General features: G+C 43.8%; 1 long non-coding RNA gene across 1 annotated transcript in view; it reads right to left on the bottom strand.

The window, feature by feature from the left end:
- Window positions 1-23,536, bottom strand: part of LOC308475882 — a 111,451-nt gene extending 87,915 nt beyond the window's left edge. Inside the window, exons 1-2 of the long non-coding RNA XR_013985475.1 lie at window positions 23,395-23,536; window positions 1,101-1,207 (exon numbers count right to left, since the gene is read on the bottom strand). This is a non-coding gene — a long non-coding RNA (uncharacterized lncRNA). The remainder of the gene's footprint in view (window positions 1-1,100; window positions 1,208-23,394) is intronic.
- Window positions 23,537-24,246: the final 710 nt, after the last annotated feature.

Genomic DNA, 24,246 nt, shown 5'->3' with positions numbered 1-24,246 from the left:
GAGAAGGGCCTCCCCAAAGAGCTCAAAACCCAGGCAGGTTGGTAAGAGGGAATACGGCTTTCAGACGGCTTGCACCTGAGCCCTTTAGACTGTTGAATAGTGGAAGAGATGGATGAAGGACACAGCTCTGTTGGATTCACAGCTCTTTATTGCAGCAATTAGAACTGCTCCTGGAATCAGACTGACTGCAGCCTTGCTGGCTGCTTTATATAATACTAAGTAACTTGAAACGGTAGCAACTCACAACTAGCTAACCAATCAGGAGCGACAGTTTTCAATCCTTCATTTACATACTGGTGGCCCTGAGTGAGAACTGCAACTAATCTTAATACATAACACACACACACACAACCTTTTAGTCTTTAGGGAAACCAATGGAGGGGATAAAGGATGGACGTCAACCACAAAATTTGGTTTGGACCTATTTTTTACTGCTTTTTTCTGTCCTAAGTACTTGGCGGAGGGGAGGGGAGAGCTGTCTCCCTCTGGATTCCAATTCAAACCTACTGTGTGCCTTCCCCAGTCACCATTATGAGAAGCTCAACAACTTCAACCCTAAAAACAGCTCAACAACTTTGGGGTAAAATCATAAAAAAAGCTCAAGAACTTCAATCCTAAAAAAAAAGGTTGGCCCTTTGGTCGGCCCTCACGGCCCTTCACTTCATCAAATCTGGCCCTCTTTGAAAAAAGTTTGGACACCACTGCAATAAGCCAATCTGGTCCACCATTACGTTCTCGTCGTGGCCAACCTATGAGTAGCCTGCAAGCAGGACCTGGGTGCAACAGCCCTCTTCCCAATTGCAAACTCCTGAGGGCAGCCAGTTCCTGCCGAAAACAAGGCTTACAATCGGCACCAATTGGCTGATCCATGCCAACTGCAAAGCCTGCTAGGATCTGCTGTACTATTGCCCAACTCTGTTCTGTAGATCACTTATGCGCTCAGATGCCTGATTGTCCACTGGACACTTTGCAGAGTGGGCCTGGAAGGGGCAGGCTGAAGGGTTTTGACATCCCTGCATGGTTGCAGTGATTCCCTTGAGTAAATCACATATTCCTTGGTCTTCTTCAGGAGGTCGGAAAGATCTCGTAGAGCTTCTTACCCTTTTCCCCCACGACAACAGCTGTCAGTTGATGCTTCCGTCGGTCCTCACTGGATCCTTTGGGTGCGCTGCCAGCGGTATGTGACACTGTAGAACATGTTGAGATGCTGAGGGGAGAAGAGGAATTGTGGGGGTGTTTGTGTAAATAGCAGCTTCTCTTCTCTGTAAGAAAGGTTTGAAATGTCACATGGACCAGGCGGCGACAGCCCAGGCCCCCAGGGATCATAAGGAAGGAATAAAGCTCTGACAACATTATACGGAATTAAAATTAGGCCACAATTTTATTAAACTTCTGAATATAGGAAGACCTTGGCTTAGGCCTTGAGTGTGTATCCCTCCCAGGCCCCCAGCCGGGGGGAACTGGCACTCATCAGGGTAAATGGGATATGGGGTGCTTTGTGAGACGTAAGTATAGCAGGCAGCCCAGCCCATATCCCCACATCCCCATATCACTGACGACCTTTCAGTGTATGGCCAGTGACACCCATATATATAACCCCTTTAAGAGGGGGACCCTGGAATCGCCACCACAGGGGGGGGAGTCACTACTTCATGCCCACGCCCCCATATAGGGGGAAAAAAGACTAAAGGATTCCACCCAAGGTCATAACCGTCAAAGTTGTGACGAATTGCTATGGGGAAGACAAAACCTGCCAATGCAGGAAAATTTCTTCCCGGTCCTTCAACAGCAACCAGTCAAAGACCATAGCAGAGCCCGCTAAAGAGGAAGAAAAAGTTAACCTGCGAATAAGAAACATTAAACAAAGGGAGGGTAGGGAGGGTGAATCTCCAGAGCAGACTGCCTGGCTATTGTTGGTTCCACCCCCTATTTATAAATGGGGCTGGCCCCACCTCCCAGCAAGAAACTTGATTACTGAGGCTGGGCGTGAACCTCCAAAAATTAAAACTGAGAGGCAAGCCAGCCCTTGTTTGCCAGTAAGCTCCCTGGGAACTGTAGCACCACCCGTGATCCCGCAAAGGGCACCCACAATGTAAAGTGGGAGTGTTCATTATTTTAAGGGTTTTGTAGCATACGATTAATTTGTCTATTAAGATATCCATTTTGTGTGCTATTAAGCCTAAGCTCCACGTTTTTTAAAGCAGGTATCTTATGATGTATTTCTAAATATGCTCATATGTACGTGGGGCAAGGGGGAGTGGAGAACCTATTTGCAAAATGGGGACATGTGAGCATCTCAAAGCAAATTTCTGTTTGTGTGTTGATCTGGGAAGCACAGATGAGGTAGGTCTGCATTAAAATGGAAACCAACTGATGGTCTCCACAGAGAGCTGATTCATTCATTCATTCAGAGCATTTGTACTCCAAAAGGGCTCCCAAAGAGGCTTACGTGAAATCAAAAACAAGACACTCCCTAGTTGCAGACTTACATTCTAATAAACAAACCAACAAACAGAAATACATCACACAAGGAAAAGGGGCAAGGAGGGCAAAGGAAAAAGGAAACTGAAAAACCAGGTCCCAATGTCTAGAAGTGCTGTTCCTATCTCCCCTACGATGGTAGCTTGATGGAGCTGGCCTGTCTTAGCGGATGTTAGAGCTCCACCAGGCCTCCTGTCTCCCCCTCGTCTGCACTTGGGAGAAGCCCTTCCATCAGACTGACTCCACGGGAGAAGTGGGCAGCAGAGCTCCCTGAATCAGCTGTGCGGAAAGACCAGCTCCACCTGGCACCTGCTACCCATCCCCTGGGCCAGCTGCTCATGCGATCTTTCTTCTCTCTTTTTCTCTTTTCCTTTCAAACTATAATAAACTAAAGTTAATATTCATTATTTAGAAATTTAAGTTAACCATCTCCTGGATTCTCTCATACACACACATACACACACACACACACACACACACACACACACACACATATATATATATACACATACACAGAATAAAGAATGCTCTGTTTAAAATAATATTCAACTGACTACAATATGAAGACTAAGTTATGTGGTGGGACACATAACTTAGTTAAGTTATGAATTTTGGAAACAGATTGGTATAGAAATATCGGGAATTGTGGGTAGGAAGGTGGGAATATCTAAATTAATGGTTCTTATTAGTCTGAGTAGCACAGAGTTAAAAACAAAAGAGGAATGTAAATGGGTAAAATTGATGGTAACTGCAGCCAGACAGGTTATAGTGAATAATTGGAAAAATGCGGAAGAGTTAGGGGTGAACCAATGGAGGAAAAAACTGAATAATATTATAATTTTAGAATATCTAACTGTGAAGATACACAGAATGAAAGGGTTTAAGGTCAGTGAGAAAGAGGAAGATTGGTTTGAGAAGATATTGAATTATTTGGGTAGGTTTGAACAATTTGGGGCATTTAAAATGTTAAAAGTTAAATAAACCTTGTGGATGGAGCAGTGTTAACGTATATAAAATTGTACATATGGTTGATTTGAATATGTTATTATTGATTATGTATACCCAATGCATCAGCTGCCTGGGGGTGTGTGGTTTCACTGTTTGTGGTTTGGTTGTTGGTAAAAACTTTAAACATTAAAAAAAATAAAAATATGAAGACTAAGTTTTCCTTTACAGCATTCATTCTCCCCTTCCATAAACTTGCCCAAAGTTCAAGACTTTCTTTGACCTCTGATAGCTCTTTGCCAAACTTGGTGGTGCCATTATTTTTGTTCTAGAGTTCAAGTCCACTGGAAATGCCAACGTTCACTTACTTCCAGGAGTCTTTCAGATGCCATATTCTAATCCAAGTGAAGCAAGGGTCCCTAAAGCAAACCTCTGCAAATGTCTACACACTGAGGATGCAAGAATCTCAGTTCAAACGGTCACAGGCTCCGTTGCTGAGCAACAGCCCTTGGAGAAATGGAATGCACCCTGCCAAGATTCTAGGATAGTCAGCATGCCCTAGTGGTCAGAACAAATTTAATTCCATGCACTTCAAGGGTGGTATAAAGGTAAAGGTACCCCTGACAGTTAGGTCAAGTCACAGATGACTCTGGGGTTGCACACTCATCTTGCTCTATAGGCCAAGGGAGCTGGCATTTGTCCTCAGACAGTTTTCCGGGTCATGTGGCCAGCATGACTAAGCCATTTCTGGCGAACCAGAGCAGCGCACAGAAATGCCGTTTATATTTCCGCTGGAGCGGTACCTATTTATCTACTTGCACTTTGATGTGCTTTTGAACTGCTAGGTTGGCGGGAGCTGGGACCGAGCAACGGGAGCTCACCCCATTGCGGGGATTCCAACTGCCAACCTTCTGATCAGCAAGCCCTAGGCTCTGTTGTTTAGACCACAGTGCCACCCGTATATATTCTTTTAAATGTACAGCAGTAGTAGTAGCAGCAGCAATAATAAGTTTAATTTTAATTTTAATTTTTTTAAAAAAATTCCCTGCTTTTCAGACAGATGTTGTCTCCTAAAGCAGTTGACACTGATTTTTTTCAAAAAAAGGTGAGACAAGTCCTGTCCTCAGGTTTGGAAACTAAAAAATACAAGACACCCAAATGGAAGGGATGTGGAGGAACAAGGCAGAGGAAGAACACATGTCACAAGGCCCAAGGAAAGGCTTGAGCTATCCGCAGGCAAGTCATGACCTGCTGGGGCCAAGCTGATCACGGTGAGGGTTTGCCAAGTGTGCCTTCCTATTAGCTCAGGCATAGGCAAATGTGGCCCTCCAGATGTTTTGGGACTGCAACTCCCATCATCCCTAACAGGACCAGTGGTCAGGGATGATGGGAATGGTAGTCCCAAAACATCTGGAGAGCCGTCTATGCCTGTATTAGCTCGTTTCTTCTGGCATAATAATAATAATAATAATAATAGCAGAGACATCACCTTGCCAACAAAGGTCCGTATAGTTAAAGCTATGATTTTCCCAGTAGTGATGTATGGAAGTGAGAGCTGGACCATAAAGAAGGCTGATTGCCGAAGAATTGACGCTTTTGAATTATGGCGCTGGAGGAGACTCTTGAGAGTCCCATGGACTGTAAGAAGATCAAAACTAGGACGAGATGGTTGGATAGTGTTCTCGAAGCTGCCAGGATGAGTTTGACTAAACTGCGGGAGGCAGTGGAAGACAGAAGTGCCTGGCGTGCTCTGCTCCATGGGGTCACGAAGAGTCGGACACGACTAAATGACTAAACAACAACAACAACAATAATAATATTAAATAATATTAATTTGTTATTTATACCCCGCCCATCTGGCTGAAGTGTTGGGGGGCAGTGGTAGGGCATAAGGGGCAGTGACTGGCACATTCCTATTTGGGCTTAGGTGGCAAAAAGGGATAGGGCACCCCTATAAATGCTGGAATTTTGAAGGGGGTCCAGAAACTGACTGGAAGCCAGTTCCCCTAAACAATACAGACATTCATTAGACGGCCTCCATAGTAACCAATTACAAGTGATCTTTCAGAAGCAGGTTTCTGATGTGGAGGGAATTATATCTAGTCTGAATCAGGTTGCAGTCCTGAATTTCTTTTCAGTTGGATTTGTTTTTTAAGGGCAATATTTTTTATCTAAGGGCAATTGAAATACTTATACAACTGTAAAAAAATTATTATAGGAAGAGGAGGGGAAAGTGGTTTGTGTGTGTTTTAAGGCAGTGCCGCAGATCTGGTATGCTTGCTGTGGTTGAGGCAGGGAAGACCTTAGTTCAGACATGAGGAATTACTGGTAACTTATTGCCTGACCTTAGTCAGGATGTTTTCTCTGAAACTCAGTGTCCCTCGTGGGTTAATAATATTGGCTTGATTTAGCATATTGTAGTAAGGGTCACTGAGAAAATGCACATAATGCAAAGCAATTTGAGTACCTAGGACAAGTGCTATAAAAGCAAGTGATGATATTAAATCTGTCAGAATCTCCGCATTAAAACTTATGAATTATTCGATGATTTTATCTCACAAACGCCAGTCAAAAATGCAGAGGTAGACTTAGTTCTGGCCTCAGATCCACATGACTGGATTTGCATTATAGCACTGCTGTGCTGCTCTGGCTACAGACAGGCAGGCAGACAGTGGGTCAGATACTAATGTGACCCTAAGCCCCTGCCCCAAAGAGCTGCCAATCTGAAAAGACAACATGCAAATGAAGGATGGCATACAGAATACTACAAAAGATCAGTGAAGCAGGAAGTAATGGCTGGATTATATTTTGCATAAAACTCTTTGTTTGTTTGTTAAATAATCAGATCAAATGAAGTTAACTCTTAACTGACAGTAGAGCCTAATTAGAACAGTTGTAAATCACACTTTTCTCCCAAGAAACATTTCTAGTAAGCCAGAATTTGGTTTCATGGCCATTGCAGTTGAATATGAAAAACCTGCTTTCCACAACAGCCTGAAGACATAAGGTTATGTAAGGTAAAGAATGTTTGATGAACACAGGGAAAAGTGGCTAATGACTTATAGGAGGTGGGGACGAAAAGAAGGGTCACTGTCCAGCTCAGAGTCAGGAATGCTTAAACCCATACAAATAAAGCAAGCTCTGTCTTAGAAACATAGTATCATAGAATAGAGTTGGAAGGGACCCCGAGGGTCATCTAGTCCAACCCCCTGCAATGCAGGAATCTCAGCTAAAGCATCCATGACAGGTGGCCACCCAACCTCTGCTTAAAAACCTCCAAGGAAGAAGAGCCCACAAGCTCCCGAGAGAGTCAGATCCACTGTCAAACAGCTCTTACCATCAGAAACTTTTCCCTGATGTTTAGTTGGAATCTCCTCTCTCGTAACTTGAAGCGACTAGTTTGGGTCTTACCCTCCAGAGCAGGACAAAACAAGCTTGCTCCCTCTTCCACGTGACAGCCCTTGAGATATCCGAAGATGGTTTTCATATTTCCTCTCACCAACCTAGTGATAACAGAATAAATGATGTAAGGAGGGAGCTGTGGTCCAAGACAGGAAAAAGAGATAGTAAGGGAACACCTAGCTACTTCAAATAAATTCAGATCTCCAGGGCCTGATGAGCTGCATCCTGGTGTCATAAAGGACCTCGTGGAAGCAATCTCAGAGCCTTTGTCTATGATCTTTGAGAATTCTTAGAGAACAAATGAGGACCCTGCAGACTGGAGGTGGGTAAATGTTGCCCCCATCTTCAAAAAAAAAGGGGGGGGAGGAAGGCTCAGGTACCTACCGACCAGTGAGCTTGATACTGATACCAGGAAAGGTCCTAGAACAGATAATTCAACAGTAGGTCTGTGAGCATTTAGAAAAGGATACTGTGATTACTAAAACCCAGCATGCGTTTCTCAAAAATAAGACATGCCAGACCAATATGGTATTTTTTAAAAATGGAATTGCAAACTTGGTGGATCAGAGAAATGCTGTGGACATAGTGTGTCTTGATTTAAGCAAAGTCCCCCATGATATTTTTGCAAGGAAGCTGGTAAAATGTGGGTTGAACGAGGTAACTGTTAGGTGGATTTGTAGCTGGTTGGTAGACCAAACCCAAGGAGTGTTCATTAATGGTTCCTCAGTATCCTGGGAATAAGTGACAAGTGGGGTGCGGCAGGGTTCTGTCACGGGCCCGTTCTTGTTCAACATCTTCAAAAACAGCTTGGATAAAGGAACTGAGGGGATGCTCATCAAATTTGCAGGTGACACCAAACTGGGAAGGGTAGCTGTCAGGGAACTGACATCGGAGCTAGAGGCGGAGGGAAAGCTCTCAAATGATGCTGGAGAAGGGCCCAGCAGGGAGAGAGGCAGCTCAGCAGATGGGGAAGCAATTCAGTGCAACACCAGGAATAAAGAGGGGCAGATGGGGGAATCGGCGAGAGGGCTCCCAGACTCTTCACTGGACACCAGCGGGGAGAGCACGGGTCCTCCGCTACCCACGCCCTCCCTGCGCAGAAGACTTCCGCACAGAGAGAGTAGGAGGAGACTGGGTGTCAAACTACTTTTATGTTGGAAAAGGTTTAAGAAACGCCCACTGACGGATTCTGCTAGCGACTGAGGCAGCCACGAAGTGAAGGGCTGCCCAGACTGAAAGGTTTAACAAGGCAACAAAGCCAGGAGAGGCGGCAACTTACGCACGAGCAACCCATACTCATTACAGTAGCTAATGCTGTAGAATACATATTCAGAATTCAAAATGACCTGTTGCATCACACTGTTGACTCATGTTAAGCTTGTGGTCAACCAAGACCCCTAGATCCTTTTCACTTGTACTGCTAGCAAGCCAGGTGTCCCCCATCTTATATTTGTGCATCTGGTTCTTCCTACCTAAGTACAAAACTTTACATTTGTCCCTATTGAAATTCATCTTGTTAGCTTGGACCCAGTTCCCCAATCTGTTACGGTCACTTTGAATTCTGATTCTCTCTCCTGTATTATTAGCTATGACTTCCAGTTTGATGTCATCTGCAAATTTGATGAGTGTCCACTCAATTCCTTCATCCAGTAAAGATATTGAACAACAACAGGCCCAGGACAGAACCCTGTGGCACCCCATTCGTCACTATTTCCCAGGACGACGAGGCTTGACTATGGCTAGGGAGATGTAGCTTGCAGGTGTTAGCCTGGAGTTTAAAAGAAATGTTAAAACAACTACTATTTTTTTTAAATGACAATGGAACACCTCATAAGTTTTTTTTAGAAAATATAGAAAATCAAATTTAATGGCAGTAATATCTTTGAAATGTTTATGATATTGCGAACAAGCTATGCTGTGTGTATGTTTGAAACTTTAGAAGAAGAAAACTAGAAATACCCCCCTTTTCTAGTTTCAAAAGATGGAGGAGAATCTTAACGACAGCATTTTCACAACGGCAGAGGGTACAGCAGCAAAAAGGAGGCAACGCTTTGTTTAGAAATGCTTCTTTTCCCAGGCAGCTGCTGAGCAGAGCTAGAAAAGACCAAAGGCACTTAATCATTTCAATGACAGTAAGCTCTTTGTTGCTTTATTTATTTACAAGTTTCAATTATTAATAGTGTGTGTTCCACAACTCTGTTTCTTCTCAAGCACATAGCAAAGTCTCTTTTGCTCTTCTTTTGCTTTGTGTTTTGCTTTTTGTTTTTTTGCATATGTGCAGGGTTGAAGGATGGGTTGATGCTTGTGTTTCCTTGAACATTTCCCTGCAAAAGTGTTCCACTTTAGGGTGAGAACATTAAATGTTGTGCACTGTTTGGTGAAGCTAGCTTCTGAGGAAGACATGGTTGGAACTCCACTATACTGATAATTCCCAAAAGACACCCAATGAGCATCTTATGTTGAACACGCTGTCAGAGTGAGGATCTTTTTGTAGTCAAAATAGGACCACTGGCCCACAAGAGAGGAAGCCCAAAAGTATGTAGAACTACACAGTTACACAGCATCTCCTGACTGAAGGGAAAAACTCTAATAGCTGGTGAGAGGGATCTCCACTCAAAACAACCCAATGTGGACTGAGCTTGTTCAGTGGGTTGGAGAGGCAATGGGAACTGAGGCAGGGGAGTGAAATTGGGTTCCTTGGAATATCCATATTCAGCAGGAGGAAACATTGTTTGGTACACCATGGGTCTCCAGAAAATCCATTTTAAACTTATCTTGATTATAGAATTGTAGTTAGAGGTGTTTCAAGGCTGCACTCGGACTACTGCAACACACTCTATGTGGGGCTACCTTTGAAGGTGACCCGGAAAATGCAACTAATCCAGAATGCGGCAGCTAGACTGGTGACTGGGAGTAGCAGCCAGGACCACATAACACCAGTCCTGAGAGATCTGCATTGGCTCCCAGTATGTTTCCGAGCGCAATTCAAAGTGTTGATGCTGACCTTTAAAGCCCTAAACGGCCTCGGCCCAGTATACCTGAAGCAGCAGCTCCATCCCCATTGTTCAGCCTGGACACTGAGATCTAGTGCCAAGGGCCTTCTGGCGGTTCCCTCATTGCAAGAAGTGAGGTTACAGGGAACCAGGCAGAGGGCCTTCTCCGTAGTGGCGCCCACCCTGTGGAACACCCTCCCATCAGTCGTCAAGGAAATAAACAACTATCCGACTTTTAGAAGACATCTGAAGGCAGCCCTGTTTAGGGAAGTTTTTAATGTTGGAAGTTTTACAGTGGTACCTCGGGTTAAGTACTTAATTCGTTCCGGAGGTCCGTTCTTAATCTGAAACTGTTTTAACCTGAAGCCACTTTAGCTAATGGGGCTTCCTGCTGCTGACGCGCCGCTGGAGCACGATTTCTGTTCTCATCCTGAAGCAAAGTTCTTAACCTGAAGCACTATTTCTGGGTTAGCAGAGTCTGTAACCTGAAGTGTATGTAACCTGAGGTACCACTGTATTGCCATAGATTTGGAGTACCAGAGCCTGTTAGTGAATACTGTGCCCTGATTTTCCCAATGGAAATGCAACCCTGGGTAAATGCCTGGAAGAGGGATATTCCAGGATAAAATCAGGTACCACTGTATTCTGTTTTTAATGTTCTGTTGAAAGCCGCCCAGAGTGGCTGGGGAAACCCAGCCAGATGGGCAGGGTAGAAATAATAATTAATAATAACAACAACAACAACATCAACAACAACTTAAAAGCTTCGTTCCACTCCTGTGCCAGGAATGTGTGGGAATAGTTAATGGAGCACGGCCGTGGAGTTTATAAGCCCACATCATGTTCTATTTGGTCACTTTTGGTCTTCCCACTTTAGTTTTCAATCCAGGATTTCCAGACACCTAAAGGATGAGGAGCATTTTGTTTGTTTGTCCACAGATTGATCGAGTTGAACAGGTTATTTCACCTACTCTTTACTGCAGGCCAGAAACAGTAAGGATTTCAGCGCAGGTGTCGCATTAACTGGTCACATTTTGAGCAGGAATTTGCAGGAAAAGTTAGTATGGGAGAAGTGAGCAAGTGACCTCCCAATAGGACCTCTGAAGCTAAGAGGCCTTTCTGGAAGCCAGCTTCGTTGGCTTGTAGGACTTATCCTGGATATAGAACATTCTTGAGGCTAACCTGTCTCATTTGCCAGGAGTTGTGGGGCCCAGAGAGGCAGTGGGGAAAGGTCTCCCTACTCACTGGTCGAGGGGATCCAGGCCTTGTAGCTTTGCCTTCTCATTCCCCTGGATGTGGACAGGATTTGGCAAACACAAGGGAGTCATTCGAGAATAGCTTCCCACTCTGCTTTCATTTTGCCTGCAGATGTTATGCCAATAAATGTGTCCCTAATTCAAACTCCTTTTATGTGTCTCATTTCTACTTACGTTAGCTTGATAGTTTTTTTGTTTATCCCGGCTTCTCATTTCTCTAGTCTTAACTTCATTCCATCTCATTTGCTCATGAGCTTGTGGTTTTGTTTTAAAAAGCAATTATTAATGTTCACACACAATTCCAGGCACAATCTGTGAATATACGCCATTTTGCCAGTGGTGGACTTTGGGCTCTCAAATTTCAAGTGTCTGGTGTGACACTAAAATTTGGCACACCCACCCAAGTTTGTGCTCCATTCTACAGCATTTTTGTGGCGCCCCCTGCAGCTGATCCTGTTGCGCTACACTGAAACCCTCTTTGACTTTGCCTAATATACACCTTTTCCAGCTATTTCCCCCAATACATTACATTTTTGTAGATTGTTTCCTCTAATATTCACATTTTTGCACACTCTTTCCCCTCAGCAGAGCATGAGACTTATGTGTTTGAGCCCCATGTTGGGCCAAACAATTCCTGCATTGCAGAGGGTTGTACTAGATTATCATCTGGTTCCCTTCCAACTCAACAATTCTATGATTCTGATGTGCACATTTTTGTATTGGGGGGGGGGGGTTAGACAACTGCATTACAGAATTTGGAGAAGTGTGAATTTTGAGTGAAAGGTGGGTTTTGGTTTGTATATTGCTTCAGAAAGTGTGTGTTAGGTAGCTTTGAATTAGAAAGTGAACCCCCATTCTAATTTACATGCAAGAATCGAGAGCTGTAGTTATACCGTTCCACAGAGTTCCACGCTTTCTTTTATTATTGGGGACAAAACTATGCAATTTGTTTATCTGAAGAAAGCAAGTCTAAATGCAGTTGCAGAGCTGCATTTATCTGATCTCTGTGTTTGTTATGCAACCTTGAAGCTGAAATCTAACAATTTGTTTTTACTCTTGTTTCTAGGTTTGGGGGCCAGTTATTGATCTTTGACAGTACTTTACCTCCTGACCCTTAGATATGTAGGTTTTGTTTTTTGTTTGACTTGGGAACAGCATCTTGTAAAAGACCTTGCCGAAGGCTTTTCAAACTTTAAATACATTTTAATCAGCCAGTGCTTCTGTATCCAATACTTTATTGACACATTCAAACTATACTGCTGAAACTATTTTAAGCTCCATTATGATGGTAATTTGAAAATATTGACTCTGTTGTATCTTTGTGTGTCTCCCACCCCCACGCTTTAAAGGTCTTTAATTTACTCTTTCTTTCTTAATCTTCCCTTTCTTGGACTGTGGAGAATTCCTTGAAAGATAATACAAGCAACCCACAAACCTCCCCTGACATTACAGAATACAGTGGTATCTTGGGTTAAGTACTTAATTCGTTCCGGAGGTCCGTTCTTAACCTGAAACTGTTCTTAACCTGAAGCACAACTTTAGCTAATGGGGTCTCCCGCTGCTGCCGCGCCACCGGAGCACAATTTCTGTTCTCATCCTGAAGCAAAGTTCTTAATCCGAGGTAATATTTCTGGGTTAGCGGAGTCTGTAACCTGAAGCGTATGTAACCTGAAGTGTATGTAACCCGAGGTACCACTGTACACAGAATAGAGGTACTGGCTGCAATAGATACTGGCATACCCATTTAAATGAGTCAGTTCTAGCATCAGACCTCAACCACCAATTTTATGGTAGGGGACCTAAGGAGGAGGCAAGAAAGTCAGTGTATGCCCTTTTACATTGAGTATGGTTTCTATGGAAAAGGGACTAACATATGGTTACCATATTTCTTTCAAAGAATCTGGGGACACTTTTTTTTTTTGAAGCTGAGTAGCAACAGGGTGTGGGGATGGTGAGGCAAAAGACCCTGGGCACAAGCACACATGCATATTGTATAAAGGTGCAAAGCCCTTCTTTTGCACCCTGTGAAACATAAATGTGCAGAGTTAAAAAAAACCTGGGCAATGGCCTCCTGCCCACAACTCCCAAGCCTCCCCTGATCAGTCAAAACAAAGGGGGAAGGAGATCGCACAAGACACATCTTATGCGCACAAGACACATATTCTAGATAGCTTCCTAGGCAAGCTGATAACTCCCTACTGCAAGTGTCAATGTGTGAGATTGGCAGAAGCTTATCTGTGTTGATTTCCTGCCAAGTCTCTGTTAGCCTTTCACTGTTTGGTGGAAAATCCAAACGGCAGAAGTGAACTACATTGGTGGGAAATGGATGGGAAACCCAAATACCGGATGGTGTTTTGACTTTGGTGGGAAACTGGTGTGTTGCCTAAACACCAAATGTGGCTTGTGTAACCTGAGTAACAGCAGGTGCTTTACTGAAGATATATAAGCCCTCATAGCACACCTGCTTAATGGGAAGCCCACTTAGCCTTTGGCCAACATTAGGGCCGCACTTTGTCCGTCAGGAGTCCTTATACATTCTTACACAAAGGGAGCTCTCCAGCCAACGCAGAGGGGCATAAAATTATCAGTTTGGACCTTGCTTTTATTCTCTCTATCTTCATCCTATGAATTAATTTGTTAAAGAGCAAAGGTATTCTTTATTTTCTATCTGAAAACAAAAGAGCCATTTCCCCTCTGTAAATGCAACGTGATCCTGCTTTTAGAAGCACAGTAGTCTCCCATGATGCTCCATAATGCACTCCATTATTCATAATGCTTTGAATAAGGCCCTGTTGAGGGAACTAGGTGGTGGCCATTTCTCAAAAATATGTAGAACTCCTCCTGCTCCTTGTAAAACTCAGCAAAATTGCGACCCCCCTTTCCTGGCCTGCATATAGGTCCACAGAAGTGAGTTGGCATTTTGGGTGCAGTAGAAATTATCAGGGCTAGGAACTATTGGCACAGCCTGTCCTCTCCTTTGGAGCACAAGTAGTCTCTGTGAGTGAGCTGAAAGGGGTGTACATTTCAGCAAATGACATCAGCATATTGTGCTGTGCATGTGAGCTTCACCAGGGGATGAATTAAACAGTCTATCACAGTTCCTGAGGTAGGGCCAGGAGAGGGACAGAAAATGAGTCAACTGAGCCCATGAGTCAACTGGTCCCATCACCTCCTGCCAAATAGAAGGGGAAGAAATGGAGGCAGTGAGAGATTTTACTTTCTTGGGCTCCATGATCACTGCAGATAGTGACAGCAGCCATGAAATTAAAAGACACCTGCTTCTTGGGAGAAAAGCGATGACAAACCTAGACAGCATCTTAAAAAGCAGAGACATCACCTTGCCGACAAAGGTCTGCCTAGTTAAAGCTATGGTTTTCCTAGTAGTGATGTATGAAACTGAGAGCTGGACCATAAAGAAGGCTGATCGCTGAAGAATTGATGCTTTTGAATTATGGTCTTGGAGGAGACTCTTGAGAGTCCCATGGACTGCAAGAAGATCAAACCTCTCCATTCTGAAGGAAATCAGCCCTGAGTGCTCACTGGAAGGACAGATCCTGAACACAGCCGTCTTTTCCATACGGCTTAGTGGTTTGTTGCTCCAGGGCGCCGGCCTCTCAGGGGCGCCCCAGCGAGTGGGGGAGCTGCGCGGCTTTACCGGTGGCCTCCCCTTTCCCTGCATGCCTGCTAACTGCGCCCCATCAAACATATGGCTGGCGGGCATGCAGCTTCCTTCCCAAGCCTCCGTGGGAGGAGAGCGATCCCCGCAGAGGCTTAGGATGGAAGCTGCGCCCCGCTAACTATAGGGCTGGTGGGTGCGCAGCTTCCCTCCCAAGCCTCTGCGGGGATTGCTCTCCCTCAGCAGCATGGGGGAGAGTTGCACACACACACACCATGGCTGGCAATGTGCAGCTTCTGCCCCCCCATCCATGGTAATTTGGGGGCACTGAGTGGATATTTGCACCCCAGCGCTGCATCTGCTAAAGACAGCCCTGATCCTGAAGCTGAGGCTCCAATACTTTGGCTACCTCATAAGAAGAGAAGACTCCCTGGAAAAGACTTTGAAGATGGAGGGCACAAGGAGAAGGGGACGACAGAAGACGAGATGGTTGGACAGTGTTTTCGAAGCTACCAGCGTGAGTTTGACCAAACTGTGGGAGGCAGTGGAAGACAGGAGTGCCTGGCATGCTCTGGTCCATGGGTTCACGAAGAGTCAGACACGGCTAAACGATAAACAACAATATTTTGAAGAGCAAAAAAGAGGACACTTTTGCCGACTACTACTTTTAACAATGGATCGCTATTATGACTCTACCCATGAAAAAGCGGACATATGGCAACCCTTTTTAAATGACAATTAAAAGTTCAGGAAAGGGTTTTAGATTCTTTACAGTTGGGGCCCCAACATAACTCCCAAGTCTACAGTCTTACTTTGCATATTTTTCATGGTGATGCTTCTTTAAACTAAGGAACGACTTCAATAAAAGGTAATGGGACCCCTGACTATTAGGTCCAGTCGCGGACGACTGTGGGATTGTGGCACTCATCTTGCTTTACTGGCCGAGGGAGCCGGCGTACAGCTTCCAGGTCATGTGGCCAGCATGACTAAGTCGCTTCAGGCGAAACCAGAGCAGCGTATGGAAACGCCATTTACCTTCCCGCCGGAGCAGTACCTATTTATCTACTTGCACTTTGATGTGCTTTCGAACTGCTAGGTTGGCAGGAGCTGGGACCGAGCACCAGGAGCTCACCTCGTCGCGGGGATTTGAAGCACCGACCTTCTGATCGGCAAGCCCTAGGCTCTGTGGTTTAACCCACAGTGCCACCCGAGTCCTAACTTCAATAGTGATGCTGTAATTCCCAACCAAACTCAAATATTTGATTAGGGGACAAAATCTATATATGTTTTCTCCCCAAAGCCAGTGCTACTTTATGTACTGTTTACAGCATGAGGAGTGAAAGGAAAGGATAGCAGCGGGGGGAACTTCCTTGAAAGTTTCTAGTCAGATCAGCATAAGTATGCCAGCATCTCGCCTGCCACAAATTCAGTTTGGATCAATCTCTTTTGAGTACATATCTACAGTGGCACAGATGGAAAGACAGAAAGAGTGCAACATTCTTTTGTAGTTATATACCCATGCAAATCCTTAGTTGTTACTGAACTCCAACAGTGAACTGCCAAGGACACAACAGCCAGCTCTAAAAGCTGTTGATGTGGGGGAGCTTCTTGTTTCTATAGTTGATCCCCTTTAAGTGTTGCTGAAGTATTGTTTTTTTTCCTGCAATTTGCTGCAAGAAGAATTAACACCGAAATTCTTAATATAAGCACTTGATATGAAACGACAGTACTCAGCCACGACCTTAGCCATGGCCAAGATCTTTCTATAAAGTTTATTCATGAATGAGCCCCATTTAGCAAATGTTCTCAGCCATGCTGGTTAAGATTTGCTCTATATAGGTTCTGCCCACTTCATTGCCTTTTGATTGGGACATAGCCTCTCTTAAGTGCCCTGGTGTCAATTTTTGTTCCCGCAAAGGGGGTGTTACTTAGGATTTGACTCCATTTTTAAATGGGCTGAATAGTAGAGTAAAATTGTTCCCTTTTTTGCTATAAAAGTGAGAAGAAAACTTAAGAATGGGGGAAAGCCAATAGTTTGAATCGCACTGGGTCGGTTATTTGTCACTCTTACATCACAGCATTGCTATAATTAGTCAGGGCTGGCTCAAGACATTTTGTTGCCCAAGATGAAGGACAATATGGCACCCTTCTCCAGGGCCCATCCTGGGAAAATATCTTCCACTGCCCTTGAGGGCAGCAGGCTAGCAAAGTGGCACAGGGCAGGCCACAGGGCACTCACACCTCTGTCCCCACCCCTCAACGTCTGCCACCTGAAGCAGCTGCTTCACTCTGCCTCATCATAGGGCTGGGCCGGCTTGCCATGTCTTTCTCAAAGGATACTCAAGGCAGCTATTACAACAAGAACTATATGTTAACCACTCTGGACACTTGAAATCACAGTACAAGTACTATATTATTTATTCACCATAATGTAAAGCTGATAGACTGAAGGTCATGTTTTAAAAAAGAAAAATACCACTACCAAGTCAACAAATACATTGCAATAAATGCAAAATCCTGCTGATGTGAGCAATCTCTGAAAAGGGTATTTATATGCAAACTTGACTCTTATGTGAGTAGGAAAATCAAAATGGCAGGGGCAGGGAACAGCAACTTAAACTCCAGTTTCTTCCAGCTCAATGCTCACATTCTTGCCACAGTGTGGCCTAAGTTTCCCTCACAACCCGTTGATCACCTTCCATGAAAAAAGGGAACGCAATGAGGGCTGGGTGCGTTGTCTGGGGCAGAAGGGAAAGCCAAGGGAGGTGGGTGGGTGCCCCAGGAAACACAGGCAGGGAAAGAGGAAGCAGACCTGGAATGATTCAGTGTATGTCTTCATAGAGGTTCAGAGGAGGACAAAGGATACAAATGAATGAACTATAGATTCAGGGTGATGATGGATGAATCAGGGAACCAGGCAGAGGGCCTTCTCGGTAGTGGCACCTGCCCTATGGAATGCCCTCCCATCAGATGTCAAGGAAATAAACAACTACAGTGGTACCTCGGGTTACAGACACTTCAGGTTACAGATGCTTCAGGTTTCAGACTCCGCTAACCCGGAAGTAGTACCTCAGGTTAAGAACTTCAGGATGAGAACAGAAATCATGCGGCGGTGGCAGCGGGAAGCCCCATTAGCTAAAGTGGTACCTCAGGTTAAGAACAGTTTCAGATTTAGAACGGACCTGCAGAAGGAATTAAGTTCTTAAGCCAAGGTACCGCTGTACCTGACTTTTAGAAAACATCTGAAGATTTTGAGAAGTTTTTGATGTTTTATCATGTTTTATCATGTTTTTAACATTCTATTGGGAGCCGCCCAGAGTGGCGGGGTATAAATAAATTATTATTATTATTATTATTATTATTATTATTGCTTCTCCTCTTCCTCAACAGTTTGCTCTATGTATAGATATAGACACAGATCTGCATGGAAATTCTAAGCATTTTTGTGTTATTTTTATACATTTTAAAGCGGGGGAATGGACAGAGAAGTGTGAATTTCAAAGGCTATCTATGTTTTGATTTGTGTATTGGTTTGGGGAATGTAAATTAGGCCCTATCTGCAATATATATTCAAATCCCAATGGCCATCTGTCATGGATGCTTTAGTTGTGATTCCTGCATTGCAGGAGATTGGACTACATGCCCTTTGAGGTCTACAATTCTGTATGATTCTATCATACCACTGCTGCTGTTCAAGTGAACCAGCATGTGTGAACTAGCCGTACAGCTAAGTGTACAAATTATTATTATTATTATTAAAATGTATTTATTAACTGCTTATTTAATGATCTATTTTGATGTATACTTTCGAGTCCCTTTAGGAATTCTGGCTACAGTCTTAAGTAAACTAACTTGGAAGCATATCTCACTAAATTAGTGGGGTTTACTTCTAAGTACACATGGTTAGTATCAGTTTGTTCCTCTTATATACTAAGCCTGTGAGTTAGGTATGCATTGCATGCTAATAAAATTATGAAATTATAGTGATACTGAAACTGTGTTCATAAAATTAATGCAAATGTTCGTTGGTTTAGTTTAATTGTTGTCAAATATTTGGCTTAATCATACTCCTGCCTATTGGGAGTCTTAAAACAAAAAGATATTCATATCTTGAACAGATCACATTTCTTCTTTGGGCAGGGGGAGATAATTGGCAGTAAAACAATTAAATATTATTTACAGCATGACATATTACAGCATGAAGAATGTCAATAGTAGTATCACCTGCGAGAGGCTGGGCTGATATGCTCTTCCTTGCTTTGTCCTAATGAAAATATCCATGCTCATCTCATACAGTGTTCACTTGCTTTTGCATGAGTAAGGTAGTCATTAATATTCATTATCTAACACATACTAATAAGGGTGCTTACACATGAATATTTATAAACTTCGCTTGTACTAAACCATTAAAAGGCATTATTCAACCATGCAATTTTGATGGGGACATGTTGGAGATACTGCAGTATTAAGACATGCACAATACGTTAAGATACTGTACTTCATTTTTATTTAGTCTTGGTAAAACATGAAGACCTACCCCATAGTAAAAATAATAACAAGAACGACAGGTGCTAGTAAGTTAAAAGGAGAAGATGGAGGGAACTTAAGAGGCCGTATTTGCCTTTTAAAAATTATTATAATTTGTTACTCACTTGGAGTGAGTGAGTGAGAGCTGTATTGGATGCATGTTCAAGTAGAAAACTGTATCTCCCCAACACAGACCTTGCTGTCTATGGTCATGTCTGCCCTGTAGACTGATTACTGCATTGCACAAAAATGTATTTATTTAAGGAATTTCTATGCTGCCATTCAAGGCAAAGGTCTCCCAAGGAGGCTTACAAATGTAGACTCTGAGAACTGGAAAGTCATCTAGTGGTCTTCTAGTCCAACACAGTGCGCTAAGTGCAGGATCTGTAATGTGGGGTGCAGCTAGAGAAGACCTGACAAATGGCAGTCCCGCCTCTGCTTGAAGACCTCTAGTGAGAGAGATCTTATCACCTTCCAAGACAATCTGTTCCAATGTCAGCTAGCTCTTACTGTTATGAAGTTTCTATGAACGTTACATGAAATCTGCTTCCTGCAACTTCCATTCATTAGTTACAGAGGGGAAGGGCCACAGCTTAGTGGTAGAGCATCTGTCTTGAATGTAGAAGGTCCCAGGTTCAACCCACGGCATCTCCAGGTAGGGCTGGGAGAGATGTCCTGCCAGAAATGCTGGATAGCCACTGCCCATCAATGTAGACAATACTGAGCTAGAGCGACCACTGGGTCTGATTCAGTATAAGGCAGCTTCTTCCTGTGCGCCTAGTTCTAGTCCTGCTTGCTGGAGCAACGGAGAATGTCTACTCAGAAGAGTCTCCTGGGTCAAGCCAATGGCCTGTTTCCAGCAACTGGCATTCAGAAACATATTTTATCTTCTATGCGAAAGGCCATCATATTTGAAGACGGCAATCATGCCTCCCCTTAATCTTCTATTCTCCAAGCTAAGCGTACCTGACTCTTTCAAGCATTTCCCATAGGATGTTGCTTCCGAACCTGATTGCCCTCCTCCGGACACATTTTTTTACAATACACACAAAGCAATCCAATCACAAAACTAAAAATGGCTGCAGTTTAAGAGCTTAGCACAGCACTCGTAAAATACAGATTGAAACAAGTTTCCAAGGTCCAATTAAAGTTAACAAAACTGGGGGCGTATGTACTTCCTTTGAGAGAGAATCCCAGAGATAAAGGAAAAGCACCTGTCTCTAGTGCCCACCAATCTCATGGACCTTGACAGTGGGCCGGCAAGCAGAATCCTCAGTCCCAGGAAGGTTCATACGAGTGCAGGCCCCTTTGGAAAAGCTAGATGCCTATCAGCATCTATCAGCAGGTAAAGAGGAACCTTCCTTGTTAGCCTCCCACCCTGCTTAGACACCAATCGCTGTTATTCAGGTTTTAGCATTTTAACAAAAGCTGAACATGCTTAGGTTGGATTAGAGATGGAGAATTCTACATGTAGCACCTGCTTTCTGTTCCAGCTATGGCATATTCCTCCAATATTCCTCAGATGAAAATAGGGACCTTCTATTCTACATCAGTTTATACACACAGCCCTGCGCCCCATATACATGCACTGTCGATGGAATATGGAAAAAAGACGGGGCTGGCTGAGCTACCCTAACCATGAGGCTTCCATCAGCCTGCCTTGGGTCTCAGAGAAAGCACCCGCTCCGGGTGTTTACAAGGCGGCACTTCCATGCCAGCAACAAAGTCAATGAGCTCAGCAGCAGCAGCTGATGCCCCTTGCCCTCCTCTTCCTGCAAGTCCCAATGTGCCACCGGGCTTTGATAATCTTTTGTAGTATTGCACCTTGAGCACGGCCAAAGTTTGGTGTCCCCAAATGAATCTTCTCAGTGATGGCTCTTTTCAATTTTGCCCCCCTCAACTTGGCCCCCTATGCTGGGGAACCACCTGAAACTAAATCCAGCACTGTATGCAAGGAGAGTGCCCCTCGCTTTTCCATTTGGGAATTGTTGGAAGATATGAAATCCAAAGTGTGCTTAAGCACTGTCTTGAACTGCTTGCAAACTAAACCCATGCTTAAAGCTTTTCTTGAAATGAAACCTGACTGAACATCCTTGCCAAATTACTCTGCATGATAAGAGGGCTCTGAAGGAAGAACCAATAACATCCAAAATACATCATTACTGAAACACCTGCTACTTTTGCTGAAAAGGCAACGCCACTTCTTTCAAATAAACAGCTCGATATATATTTGCGAAATTATACTGTATGAACCACAATGTAATAGGACTCATAATTTGTATCTTTCTAGAATGAACCATAAAATGCCATGTTTTACTAACTATGAGACCCAATAATTTCTCCTCCTGATTGTACTTTGCTGTATTACAGGGACTTCTGGAATAAACATAACATGTTATACATTTTTTCCCCTGGTTATCAGTTAGATTTATTAGAAATGAACACACCGAATGAATATTTAGAATGTTCCTGTTATGAGTATGCTAATGTTCCCAAAGTGAGAACTTCTATAAAGCTATGCTTCTCAAAAGAGAACTTAAAGAGGAGAAAAGCCCCTCATCCTAGCTTTTCTACTGTAAGATTAATAACACAGCAATCTGGCTTTTGATCTGCAATTGTATTATCTGTTGTTAATTTAACTCTAATTCACATCATTTATTCTCATTATCTTAGATACTTTTAATGCCACTCTAAGCATTTTCATTGTTAACATTGTGTTTTAACAGTATTAGGATTTGAATTTCAATCATGATTTCTGCTATAATGTAACTTGTACCCTAAATGAGAATAATTTTGCAAGAGTGACTAGAGTTAAAAAAAAAGCCCAACAAAAAACCCTTAGGGTCTGTTTCACTAAATACATATTCATGCTCATGCATAATTAAAAATAACTTTTTCCATTGTGAACTGCAACTCCATTTTATATCTGCTAAATGCACAAACATGTATCAAAAAATCCACCCTATGTCAGCCTGTTATAGAGTGTCCCAAAGCCAGTTTTGTGAAATTTAATACAGTCAAGACAGTGGGCAGCTGGCAGCATTCTATACTGAAATAGAGACTCATATTTCAAGTTGGTTCTTTTACTCCTTAAAACACCCCCTCATATATATCCCATTGTTCCTCCAAAGAGCTCAAGGCAGTGCTCATGCTCCCCACCCACTGTCCTGCCACACCCTCCATTTTATCCTCATGACACCTCTGTGAAGAAACATGCTAAGTATGAGTGACTTCTTGTCAGGGACTGGCTGAAGAGGAGTGGTGGGAGGCACCAGCTGAGGAACTCCCAGGGAAAACCCCAGAGGAGGAAGGCTCAGAGCCAGAGCGTTTGTGGTGGAACACCAAGGAGAGGTCAGAGGAAGAAGATTAGGAGGAGGGGCTGGATGCTGAAGGGCCAAAAAGGTTTCGTGAGCAGGGCGAAGCTGTGACAGGGAACAGTTCAGACTCTGTGGCTGAAGCAGAGGAGGGGTGGTGGTCAAGAGACTGCTGAAGCATCCTGGGAGTCTTCTTCTCCAGCTGCAACAAGCTCTCCTACCCACCTGGTCTCCAAGACTATGTAGAGCAAAACAGACCAGAGCAGTTTGAGGCTGCTTGGGAAACATCTGGGAGAGGATGAGTCTTAGAAAGAGGAGAAGGCAGGGAGCTTCTGTCCTGGCAACTGATCTATGGGGGCAAAACCTACTGAGAAGTGTTGCTGAGTTGTATGCCATTACCTTGAATAAAGAGTTGACTTCATTGATGACTGACTCTGACTCTTCGTGCTGACCTGCATCTGATTCCAGCCCTGATGTTTGTTCACAATCACCCGATGAGCTTCATGGCGGATCAGGGATTAGAACCAGGTCTCCCCTTCACTAGTCCACTACACTACCCCAGCCCAATGGCTATCATAAATATCCCAAGCTTTAGGTATACAGTCGTACCTTGAAAGTCGAACGGAATCCGTTCCAGAAGTCCGTTTGACTTCCAAAACATTTGGAAACCAAAGCACAGCCTCTGATTGGCTGCAGAAGCCCCATCAGACATTCGCCTTCCAAAGAATGTTCACAAACAGGAACACTCACTTCCAGGTTTGTGGCATTCGGGAGCCAAAACGTCCAAGTACCAAGGCGTTTGGGATCTAAGGCACAACTGTACTTGGCAAAGCATATCTTCACAGGCTATCAGTACTCACCTCTCAAGTGATTTGCCCAAGGGTGTGTCTGTGCTACCTATCCCCTTGGTCTAAGGAGCTGGCTCTGCCATCTGTATCTCTTGTGGAGTCACTTTTCAGAGTTCTGCTTCCGGGTTTTGTTGCTGGGAAGTGACCATGTCATTAAAGAATCATAGAATCATAGAGTTGGAAGAGACCACAAGGGCCATCGAGTCCAACCCCCTGCCAAGCAGGAAACACCATCAGAGCACTCCTGACATATGGTTGTCAAGCCTCTGCTTAAAGACCTCCAAAGAAGGAGACTCCACCACACTCCTTGGCAGCAAATTCCACTGTCGAACAGCTCTTACTGTCAGATCCTCACTTCCCTCATAATGTTCTTCAAAATGTTTGTAGAGCCATCACAAGGAACGGAGCTGTGGGGGATAAAGAAGAATGAGGAACAGAATCCTTTGTATCAGGGATGGGGAGCTTGTGGCCCTCCAGATGTTGGTGGACTCTAACCCCCATCAGCATGGTCAAAGATAATGGATCTGTAAAAGTCCAGCAACATCTGCATTTCCCCCATTCCTGCCTTATAAGCTGTTCTATGGAGATGTGGAAGGAAAGGAGCTTGCTGTCCCTTCATATTCTGGCAGCATTTCTTCAACAGGTGTCAATCTCAAAAAATAAAACAGGGTATCACTTACACACACACACACACACACACACACACACACACACACCCCAAATGACAAAGATTTGAGTTATCCTGAACCATGCAGGAATCAACAGCTTGAAAGTCTCACTATTGAAAAAACCTTAGAGCCCCCTAATCAAAAGAGTAAGCTTCACATACGATATAAATTACTGGAAAATGTTTTAGACATAAAC

The sequence above is a fragment of the Podarcis pityusensis genome (assembly GCF_964106645.2).
Source record: "Podarcis pityusensis genome assembly, chromosome: 4".
NCBI classification, from domain to species: Eukaryota; Metazoa; Chordata; class Lepidosauria; order Squamata; family Lacertidae; genus Podarcis; species Podarcis pityusensis.
Note: the sequence above shows the minus strand (reverse complement) of the source record. Positions and strands in the feature narration are given on the sequence as shown.